We start from the raw sequence: 10,290 nt of genomic DNA, 5'->3' as shown, positions 1-10,290 counted from the left end.
ATGCTTTCACCGAGCGCATCTTATAACAGTAGCGCCACTAATGGAAGGAAGGCTCACCTAATCCACACTCCATCCAAATAATATAAAACCTAATCAAGGTATCCCAAAAACCAGGGTTGAGTTACCCAGGTGCATAACCAATAAAAGACAGCATCCGTTGCAACCACGGATGCAAAGGTAAATTTACCCCCAAGGTCACTAATGTCTGGGTATAGAACATAACATGACCCTTGGGCGGCTCAGAGGGCAATTCTTCACAACGCACCAAACGTATTCCTACATTATAGGGGATACTACATGATCGCCTTAGGGCCTCAAGCTGCTTTTCCTTATCTAACAAGTTATTTTCTAAATGGTCCACTGTGAACTCAGAGCGAAATATGGGTATGGCGTCACAAATAACCCCCTCACCCACTAGCATGGAGTAAGAACCAATATTGGCTAAGGTTTGACAATTGTGAGGATCATCCAACGTTTCTTTCGTACAAGACTCTAACAAAGGCCATGAAGACCCTAACATTGCAGGCTCAAACCTAGAGCTAGAGCTAGGGGAGCCCTCATCACTAAGACTTCCAGACTCCGACATTTACAACAAACAGAAACAAACTCTATCACTACATGAAAGATCAAAACATAAGGAAGCTCATAGGGCATGAAGAAAAGCTCAACCAGTTCATTATGTTCTTAACAAAATACATGAACACTCAAACAATTCAACAAGAATGAAAACATCTGATCTAGTGGAGAAGAATACCAACTTGAAGATGGTGCAGCAAAGCAATGCCAGAATCCCTCTCAAGTAAAGAGCACTCTGTCTTCAAAAATCACTACAAGATGAGCAAATGAAGGTAAGGTAAAGAATGGAAACTTATCCTTCTTATATATAGTTCAACATAGCTATTGACATTCAAAATTCAAATTCAAACCATGAGAAAACCCCACATGGAAAATCTTCAAACTTCTAACACTAGGGAGTTTCAAATTTCAAATGTTTCAGTTCCCTCATTCAAAAAAAAAAAAAAAAAAAAAGGAAGGGGGAACACAGCAGCTTCATCAATGGAATTCAACTACCAATCTCAAAAACTTCGCACTATCTTCATCAAGATAGTGCGAAGCACAATCAATTTATGGTGTCAACAAAAGCTTCATCAATGGAGGACAAATATCAATCTCAAAAGCTTCGCACTATCTTCATCAAGATAGTGTGAAGCAAAATCAATTTATGGTGCCAACAAAAGCTTCACCTATAAAGCTTTAACACCAAAAGCTTCAACCCTTCAACACCAAAGCTTCACCTATAAAGCGTCAACACCAAAGCTTCACCTATAAAGCTTTAACACCAAAGCTTCACCTATCAAGCTTTAACCCCAAAGCTTCACCTACAATACAAAATTTCAACACCAAAACATATAAAAGCTTCACACACTCTTCATCAAGATAGTGCGAAGCTAATTCAAGTTTTGTGTCCTAAAAATAGCTTCAACTAGTCACGCTATATACCCAAGCAAAAATCTATAGTCAATAAACCTTACCTATTAAACTATTTTCCAAACAGAAAACCTTGTGGCAAATAAACAAATTTTGTTCACAAAACCAAGATTCTCTTGAACTTGTACAACAACACATGAGTAAACACAAACATTTTTTGTTTTACATCCGCAATATCCCTATCATAAACAGACATACAATTATATAAAATCCAACCCAAGCAGCCTTTTTCTCCCTCTCCCTCTTCTGCCTCTTTCCATCTATCAAATTTCTGCAACTCCTGCTCTTCCTCAATGGAGCTGAATTTTGGACATCTTATAGTTCTTGAGCAAATGAACAACTTTCACGAAGGAAATGTTTCTATTTGAGCGACGGAAGTTAGAGTGTTGAAGCTCCAAACATGACAGTCAGATTTCTGCAAGCTTCAAAGCTGCTGCGGTGTTTCGAAGATCTGGAAATATTCAACCGTTAGTTTGTTCTGAATTTTTTATATGTTATGGAAGAGATGATGAGGAACAACTTCGATGAAGAAAGTATGTTGATCTGAACAAGAGACAATGAAGTTTCGAAGCTCACAATAAGTCTGACGGGTTAACAGAAAAATGATGAACAACTACTCATCATACCTGACTTTCTGAATTTGTACTACTTCGACGGATCTCAAATGTGGATATGTTGTAGTTCACATGGTGAGGAACAACTTCGATGAAGAAAGTATGTTGATCTGAACAAGAGAACATGAAGTTTTGAAGCTCACAATAAGTCTGACGGGTTAACAGAAAAATGATGAACAGTCACTCATCATACCTGAATATCTGGAGTTGTACTACTCCGATGGATCTCAAATTTGGATATTTGTAGTTCACAAGCTAAGGAACAGTTTTCATGAAGACAACCTTGCGATTTGAGCTACAGAGAATGGTGTTATATTGAAGAGCTACCGCTCCCTCTACGTTAACTCCCTCCTTCACTTCCTTGGCTCCAACACCCACATTTCCTTCAACATGGCTTTGGAATAATTCAGATTTTTAGTGGAAATGAAAACCTTTCCAGCTAAGAAAGGAAAAGGCAAAGCAAAAGAAAAGTTAAAGGATACAAAAAGTGACAGACAAAAGGAATAAATGAGCAGTTTTGGGCTACACAAAAATTTTGGGCCCTTACAAAGCTAAAACCAGCTTGAAATATTTTTGCATAAGGCATATATGAAGGTGTGACGTCAAAACAAGGCTTCATTACTTTGACAAATTAGTAGAAAGCAAGACACTTCATTCGGCAACTCTCCTCGCCTGAAGACTTGGGGGACTCCCACCATATGCTACTGCACCTTAATACTCAGAAGTCTCACAACCACTCAGTGACTTGGATTTTTCAAGTCTCCAACCAAGAAGTTTTCCTCACTCGGAAAATTAAGGGAACACTACCTCAAACTACATGCTTCACTCACAAAGCTTCAACAATACAAGTTTCAACAAAAGAAAAAATTCAGAGAACTTTTTGAAGAAGGCTATGGTGTATTTAATGCAATATGTTGAAATGAAGCAAAGCTTATTTATTAATATTTTCGATAAGCTACAAATATGTACATATACATGAGTTAAAATAAACAAACAAGAAGGAATCTTCATAAAAGTTGCTTAGGGGAAGTCTCAGCAGTCGGTAAAGCCCCAGAAGGAGAAAGCACCGGAGGGTGGTTATCCGGAGCCTCAGTACTGGACAGAACCCCAGAAGAAGGAGGCATTGGAGGTTGATCATTTGGAGCTTCATTATGCGGTACAGCCCTAGAAGACGAAGGCAATAAATGCCTTTGGAACAAACCCACAAACCTTTGATAATCAAGTAAAGCCTGACCATCAGATTCCTGCATCTGGTCAAGCTTCCTCTTCATGTTTGTAGCATTGTCATGCGCGAGCCTGTGCAACTGTTTATGAAGGATTATTTTGTGAAAACATGTTCATTTGAATAACATCTATAGCATGCATTTAACAATTAAAAGGCGGAATCATGCTTGCATGCATTTAAAAACAAAACATTACCCATGAAATTCAAAGCCTAGTAGATTGGTGAACCATGAATCAACTCAAAACAAAGTGAGTTGAAATTTATACCTTTGTAGATTCCTCTTTGCATAAGCAAAGGCTAATCACCCAAAGAGAGGGCCTTCATTCCTTGCATCTAAAATCTATGGATTTGGATGGATGAAAAGGTTTCTCCAAGTTCCCAAAATTGAGAACCTCTAAGTCTCCACACCAAGGAGAGATTGGAGAAGGAATAAGTGACCTTGGAGTAGTGGGATTGCTAGATCCACCCTCCAAGGGGGCCGGCCTCCTAGAGAGAAAGAAAGAGAGACATGTTCTCACCAATTTTCTCCAAAAGAACCCTTAATGAATTTTAGGCTATAAAGTTCTTTATATAGTCACTTCTATAAATGACCTAAAGAACCAAAAAACCCTAATTCAACACATATGGCCGGCCACATTAGGGATTTGAGCTTTTGGGCCTTTGTGAATCTTTATTCATTAAATTGTCATACAACTTAAGTCAATGGGCTTGACGTTCGAAGCCCATTGGGCCTTAAGGTCCAAAACTATCCCGAGGTCTTTAACGAACTTATTCATTTGATTAATTAACATATTAATTAATCCTTGCCATAAATAATTAAACCTTTTAATTATTCTTACTCATCTCCATTGTTTCTTCAATCTCCACCTTACACGGTGTACGATCCATTAGGTTCCTTTTAGCGAGGCAGTGGGCGATTAAAACTCTTTCAAATCGATTGTGAATTGAAACTTACTTTCAATTCTCCCTTTAGTGATTATACACGTTTAGGGCTTCCACAAACCATGAGTGACACCTAGCAGCATATCATGGTTACCCAAGCTAATCAGCAGAGGTGGAGAACCTATTCAGTTTAGGATTACAAATGCAATATGGTCTTTCTCTAATACAATACTCTTGACCACATTGTTTGGTTTGATAGTTTATTCATGTTTACTATCCAATGTGATTCGTGTGCTTATATGATTACCTTGAACGTGATTTGGAACGCCTTCCTAAATCTCATTCATACTTTGGCCAAAGATTCTTAATCATATCATAGAGTATTCTCCCTTAAATGGTTTGAAGGTTAGAGATCCCTTGTTGCGCATTCACTTTCCTCCATGGCTAAGTAGCTTAACCACAACGATGCCGTGGACACCCGCGATGGGGTGACTTTGACATAATCAAAGATCAAGAACTTAACCACAAGACAGCTGTGATGCCTCAGGTCAAAGGACTACTTTGCATTATCCCAACCATGAGTTCTCATGTGACATGAATATGAGAACTCTTCGTTGATCGTGTTCAGTGAACTCATTCTCTATTGAGCACCTACGTACTTGTCTTAATGTCACACACACCAATGACTCGAGACTAGTCACTCTCCCTGAGAGAAGACACAGCACGTACTGATCTTAACGGACTGTCAATGCCCAATTGGCAACCCTATGATCAGGAACGTTTAGGATGTGTCTACGAAAGAATGGTCTCATGAATCTAACTTCTTTAGATCGTATTCTCCCAATCACATATTCCTTGGACTTATCGTTTAAGCATATAACATTTATATGAGACGGCTTAAAACAATAATCTATGCCCTTGATATTAAACTAGATTAGTTTAACATGTGAAATGTCCGTAAAGTATCATCATATGATTGGTTTTAGGGCACATTTCCAACAGTTTATTCTCATGCTTGAGCCCTCTAATCTCCTGTTTGAGACTTATCACTTCAGCCGCCAATGATTCAACTTGGCGGGTTATAGCAAATAGGCATTGGGCCATATTAGACACAGAACCTGCACACTGAACACTAAGAGCCAGAGAATCCTTAATAGCCAACTCATCAAAACGTTTGGAAAGTAGTCTGTTATCTTTGGGAGTGAGAAGGTTCCTGGCCACCACCGCAGCGATCATATCATTCTTCATCACGGAGTCCCTAATGGTAAGAGGACCAGTAGGGGATAAGAAAGAGGGGCGCCATATGTTGTCTTGAGAAGGCATTTGTGCCTCCTCACCAAAGTTCAAGTCAAAACGACGGTCGGATGGGCCAGACATTCTCAGAAATGATGAAGGAGAATGAGGTGCAATAAATCTCTGAAGTAAGGGGAAAATTCCTATAAGCAATAACTCTCTGAATGTACTTCTTACACACAATTGGTGCCCTTATAAAACGAAGGGCAACAGGGTCGTTGGTTCAAAAATCGAAGAAGCACTACTCTCCGGATTCCGAAGAGGCACCACTCTCTACACACAACATCAACTCCTCGGGTACCACATATAACTTTGCCAAAGATCTCTGACAAAGTTTAGGCACGAGAATTTCGAAGTTCCAGCTACCCTACTATTACCCACAAGGGTAAAGGAACAGCACCACTGCTTGACAACTGGAAAGTCCCTATGTGTGTCGACCTCCGTGTTTTGTGGCAAGACAGACTGGTAAGAACGTCCAAGCTTTACTCACATTCGAGAAAAGACTCCCAACATAATTACTTTATTAAAAACCGAAGCGGCACCGCTCTCCGAATCTTGAGAGCCAGACTCCCAACAAGATTACTTTCTTAAAAATCGAAACGGCATCGCTTTCCGAATCTCGAGAGCTAGATCCCCGATGGGATTGCTTGTTCGAAAACTGAAAAGGCACAGCTCTCAGAACTTTGAGAGCAAGATTTCCTTAGATAAAGCTTGTCTGTAATCTTCACACACAACATCAGCTTTCCAGATACCACATACCATTTTTTCAAAGTGCTCTGACAAAGTTAAAACACGTGAAGCTGGTAGCTCCCACTACATTGCTGTGACCAAGAAGGGTAAAGGAATAGCATTACTACTTGCTATTGGGAAATCCCTATATATGTCGACCTCCCTCCTCCACGGACAGGCAAACCTGCAAAAATGCTCAACCCTTTCTCGAATTCGAGAAGGCACCATCAACATAACCTCTCGAAATACTCAGCTTCATTTCCCCCCGATAATACCTCAGCAAATAAGCCACACCAAGAACAAGAGTATCTCATATCATCAGGGTTGAAAGCAAGAGTATCCCATATCATGCTTTCTCCATGTCCTTGTCTTTGTCTTTGTCCATACCTGCAGGACAAGGAGAAAGAGAGCAGTCAGTTAAAACCTGAAATCAAACCTCCAATCTGGAACTGACTGCTTGGGACCTTTTCCTGGTTGCTTACTTAGCATTGCTCTCGAGTACTCATCCTCCACTGTTGTCACGGTCATGAATTCTTCCGGCAAATACCTCATGACAGTTGATCAGATATTGGCTCTTTACACTGAAGCTGCCAAGCATGGATGAGTCACTATGAAGGAATGTTCTGAAGGACCATTTAAATGCAAAGGTTGCACACCACTTCTGCCATGCAAAAAATTGAAGCAGAAGGTTCAACGATAAGCTGAAACAGATCACTACATCACGACACCTTTCCATACCACACTCACTATTCTGTCAACAGCAAGAGTATCCCATATCATCAGGGTTGATCATACTCTAGATTTGATGGACTTATTTTGACCCTCAAATTCTTGAGTCGACTCACTAAGGCGTCGTGAACTGCACGTGCCGATTCACCACTCTTGAATCAAATCCTTAAAGATCAAGCCACCAACGGTCCTTGAAGATATCACAAGCCCAATTCAAGATCAAGTGTCCACCACCCTGAATCAAATCCAGTTCAAGAATAAACCTATGGAAAGTTACTCCTTCAAAAGCAAAAGTATCTCATATCATCTCTTCTCATTTTTCTTCCCTTTATCCTTCATGCTGCCTGCAAGATAGGGAGAATGAGAACAATCAACCGGAACTCGAAATCACATATTTGATATGGGACTGATTGCTTGGAGCTCTGATTGCTTACCTTGTCTGTCACCTCTTTCGGCAGATCTCCTAGCTCGGCGACTTGAGGGACTCCTACTACATGGTTTGTATCGCGTTTGACCAAGCCTAAAACTACAAGTAAGCTTCAAGAGAAAATGATACATTACCTTGTGCATCTCCACCGGTTAAAGACACCACCCCTGAATGGAGGAAGCGTACTTCCAGAGAAGATGCCACATCTACCTATGAGAAAGATAAGGCAAGTGAAGACGATACCACACCTCCGTACTTAGAAGTTTCGTGATTACTCAACGGCTTGGATCTTGCAAGTCCCCAACCGAGGAGCTTTCCTTACTCGGGAACTTAGGGGAGCACTGTTTGTACCATACTTGACCAATCCCGAAACTACTGAGCACCAGTCAACGTTATACCGTCAAGGACCCAGAAGAGCTTCCCTTCAACCATGAGGCCAATCACAATGCGACACATGTCGACATCAGAAGCCAATCACAGCGCGACACGTGTCAACATCAGAAGCCAATCACAACACGACATGTGTCAATGTCAGAACAAAACTAGAAACTCTCTTCTATAAATAGGGATCATTCTCCCACAATAATCTCTAATGTCATTTTATACTAAACTATTCACTAGAACTCACAAAATGAGAGCTTGAACCTATGTATTTGTGTAAACCCTTCACAATTAGTGAGAACTCCCCTACTCCGTGGACGTAGCCAATCTGGGTGAACCACATATATCTTGTGTTTGCTCCTCTGTCTCTATTCATTTACATACTTATCCTCACTAGTGACCGAAGCAACCAAGCTAAGGTCACAAAACCTGACACTTTCTGTTGTACCAAAGTCCTCACTGATTTTGCGCATCAACACTGGGCGTACTTTTGATCACCTGGTTAGTGGTAATTGCGATAGGTTGCTGAATAATTTTGGAGTACTGGGCGTACTTTTGATTACCTGGTTGGTGCTATTTTAGGCTTATAGGTCTTCGCCCTCCACACAACATACAACCCATTTATTTTGGGCTTTGACTTTTTTTTTTTTTTTAAATTTCCCTCTGATGGGGTTTATACATATTACCCTTTGATAGAGTTTATACATATTACCCTCTGATGGGGTTTATACAGATGTCTCCAAAAGATAAAAATAAGCTTCACGTGTTTTAACTTTGTCAGAGCACTTTGAAAAAATGGTATGTGGTATCTGGAAAGCTGATGTTGCGTGTGAACATTGCAGACAAGCTTTATCCAAGGAAATCTAGCTCTCGAAGTTCGGAGAGTGATGCCTTTTCGGTTTTCGAACAAGCAATCCTGTCGAGAATCTGGCTCTCGAGATTCGGAGAACGGTGCCTCTTCAATTTTTGAGAAAGCAATACTGTTAGGAGTCTGACTCTTGAGATTCGGAGAGCAGTGTCTTTTTGATTTTTTAGAAAGTAATCCTGTTGGGAGTGTTTTCTCGAATGTGAGTAAAGGTCGAGCATTTTTGCCAGTCCGCCTTGCCACAGAGCACGGAGGTTGACACACATTAGGACTTTCTAGTTATCAAGCAGTGGTGTTGTTCCTTTACCCTTGTGGGTAATAGTAGGGTAGCTGGACCTTCAAAATTTATGTGTCTAAACTTTGTCAGAGATCTTTGGCAAAGTTATCTGTGGTACCCGAGGAGCTGATGTTGCATGTGGAAAGTGGTGCCTCTTCGAAATCCGGAAAGTGGTGCCGCTTCGATTTTTGAACCAACGGCCCTGTTGCCCTTTCTTTTATAAGGGCACCAATTGTGTGGAAGAAGTACATTCAGAGAGTTATTGCTTGTAGGAATTTTCCCCTTACTTCATAGATTTATTGCACCTTATTTATCCTTCATCATTTATGAGAATGTCTTGCACATCCGACCTTCGTTTTGACTTGAACTTTGGTGAAGAGGTAGCCATGCCTTCTCAAGACAACATATGGCACCCATCATTCTTATCCCCTACTGGTCCTCTTACCGTTGGGGACTCTGTGATGAAGAATGATATGACCGCTGCGGTGGTGGCCAGGAACTTTCTCACTTCCAAAGATAACAGACTACTTTCCAAACGGTTTGATAAGTTGGCTGTTAAGGATTCTTTGGCTCTCAGTGTTCAGTGTGCAGCTTCTGTATCTAATATGGCCTAACGCCTATTTGCTCGAACCCGCCAAGTTAAATCATTGGCGGCTGAAATGATAAGTCTCAAACAGGAGATCAGATGGCTCAAGCATGAGAATAAACAGTTGCACAGGCTCGCACATGACTATGCTACAAACATGAAGAGGAAGCTCGACCAGCTGCAGGAATTTGATGGTCAGATTTTACTTGATCATCAGAGGTTTGTGGGTTTGTTCCAAAGGCATTTATTTCCTTCCTCTTCTAGGGTTGTACCGTGTAATGAAGCTCCAAATGATCAACCTTCGGTGCCTCCTCCTTCTGGGGTTCTACCTAGTACTGAGGCTCCGAATAATCACCCTCTGGTGCCTCCTCTTTCTGGGGCTCTGCCAACTGTTGAGACTTCTTCTGAGCAACCTTTGTGAAGGCTCTCTCTTGTTTGTTTATTTTGATTCATGTATATGTACATATTTGTAACTTATCGGAGATATCAATAAACAAGCTTTGCTTCATTTCAATGTATTGTGTTAAATACACCAAGGCCTTCTTCACTAAATTCTTTAAATTTTTCCTTTTGTTGAAGTTTGTATGTTGAAGCTTTGTGAGTGAAACATGTAGGTTGAGGTAGTGCTACCTTAATTTCCCGAGTGAGGAAAATTTCTCGTTTGGAGACTTGAAAAATGCAAGTCACTGAGTGGTCGTGAGACTTCCGAGTATTAAGGTGGAGTAGCATATGGTAGGAGTCCCCCAAGTTTCCGGTCGAGGAAGTTGGTGAATGAGGCATTTCCTTTTTAAGTG

At 40.7% G+C, this 10,290-nt stretch overlaps 1 long non-coding RNA gene across 1 annotated transcript; it reads right to left on the bottom strand.

Moving 5' to 3' along the window:
* Positions 1 to 1,579: 1,579 nt before the first annotated feature.
* Positions 1,580 to 2,532, bottom strand: LOC126614576 (uncharacterized). The gene is made up of 2 exons (XR_007620438.1): positions 2,296 to 2,532; positions 1,580 to 2,114 (listed from the first exon to the last, which is right to left on the bottom strand). It is a non-coding gene; the product is annotated as an uncharacterized LOC126614576 (long non-coding RNA).
* Positions 2,533 to 10,290: the final 7,758 nt, after the last annotated feature.

Source organism: Malus sylvestris, chromosome 3 (genome assembly GCF_916048215.2).
Source record: "Malus sylvestris chromosome 3, drMalSylv7.2, whole genome shotgun sequence".
Classification (NCBI taxonomy): domain Eukaryota; kingdom Viridiplantae; phylum Streptophyta; class Magnoliopsida; order Rosales; family Rosaceae; genus Malus; species Malus sylvestris.
This window is presented reverse-complemented; position numbering and strand designations above follow the sequence as displayed.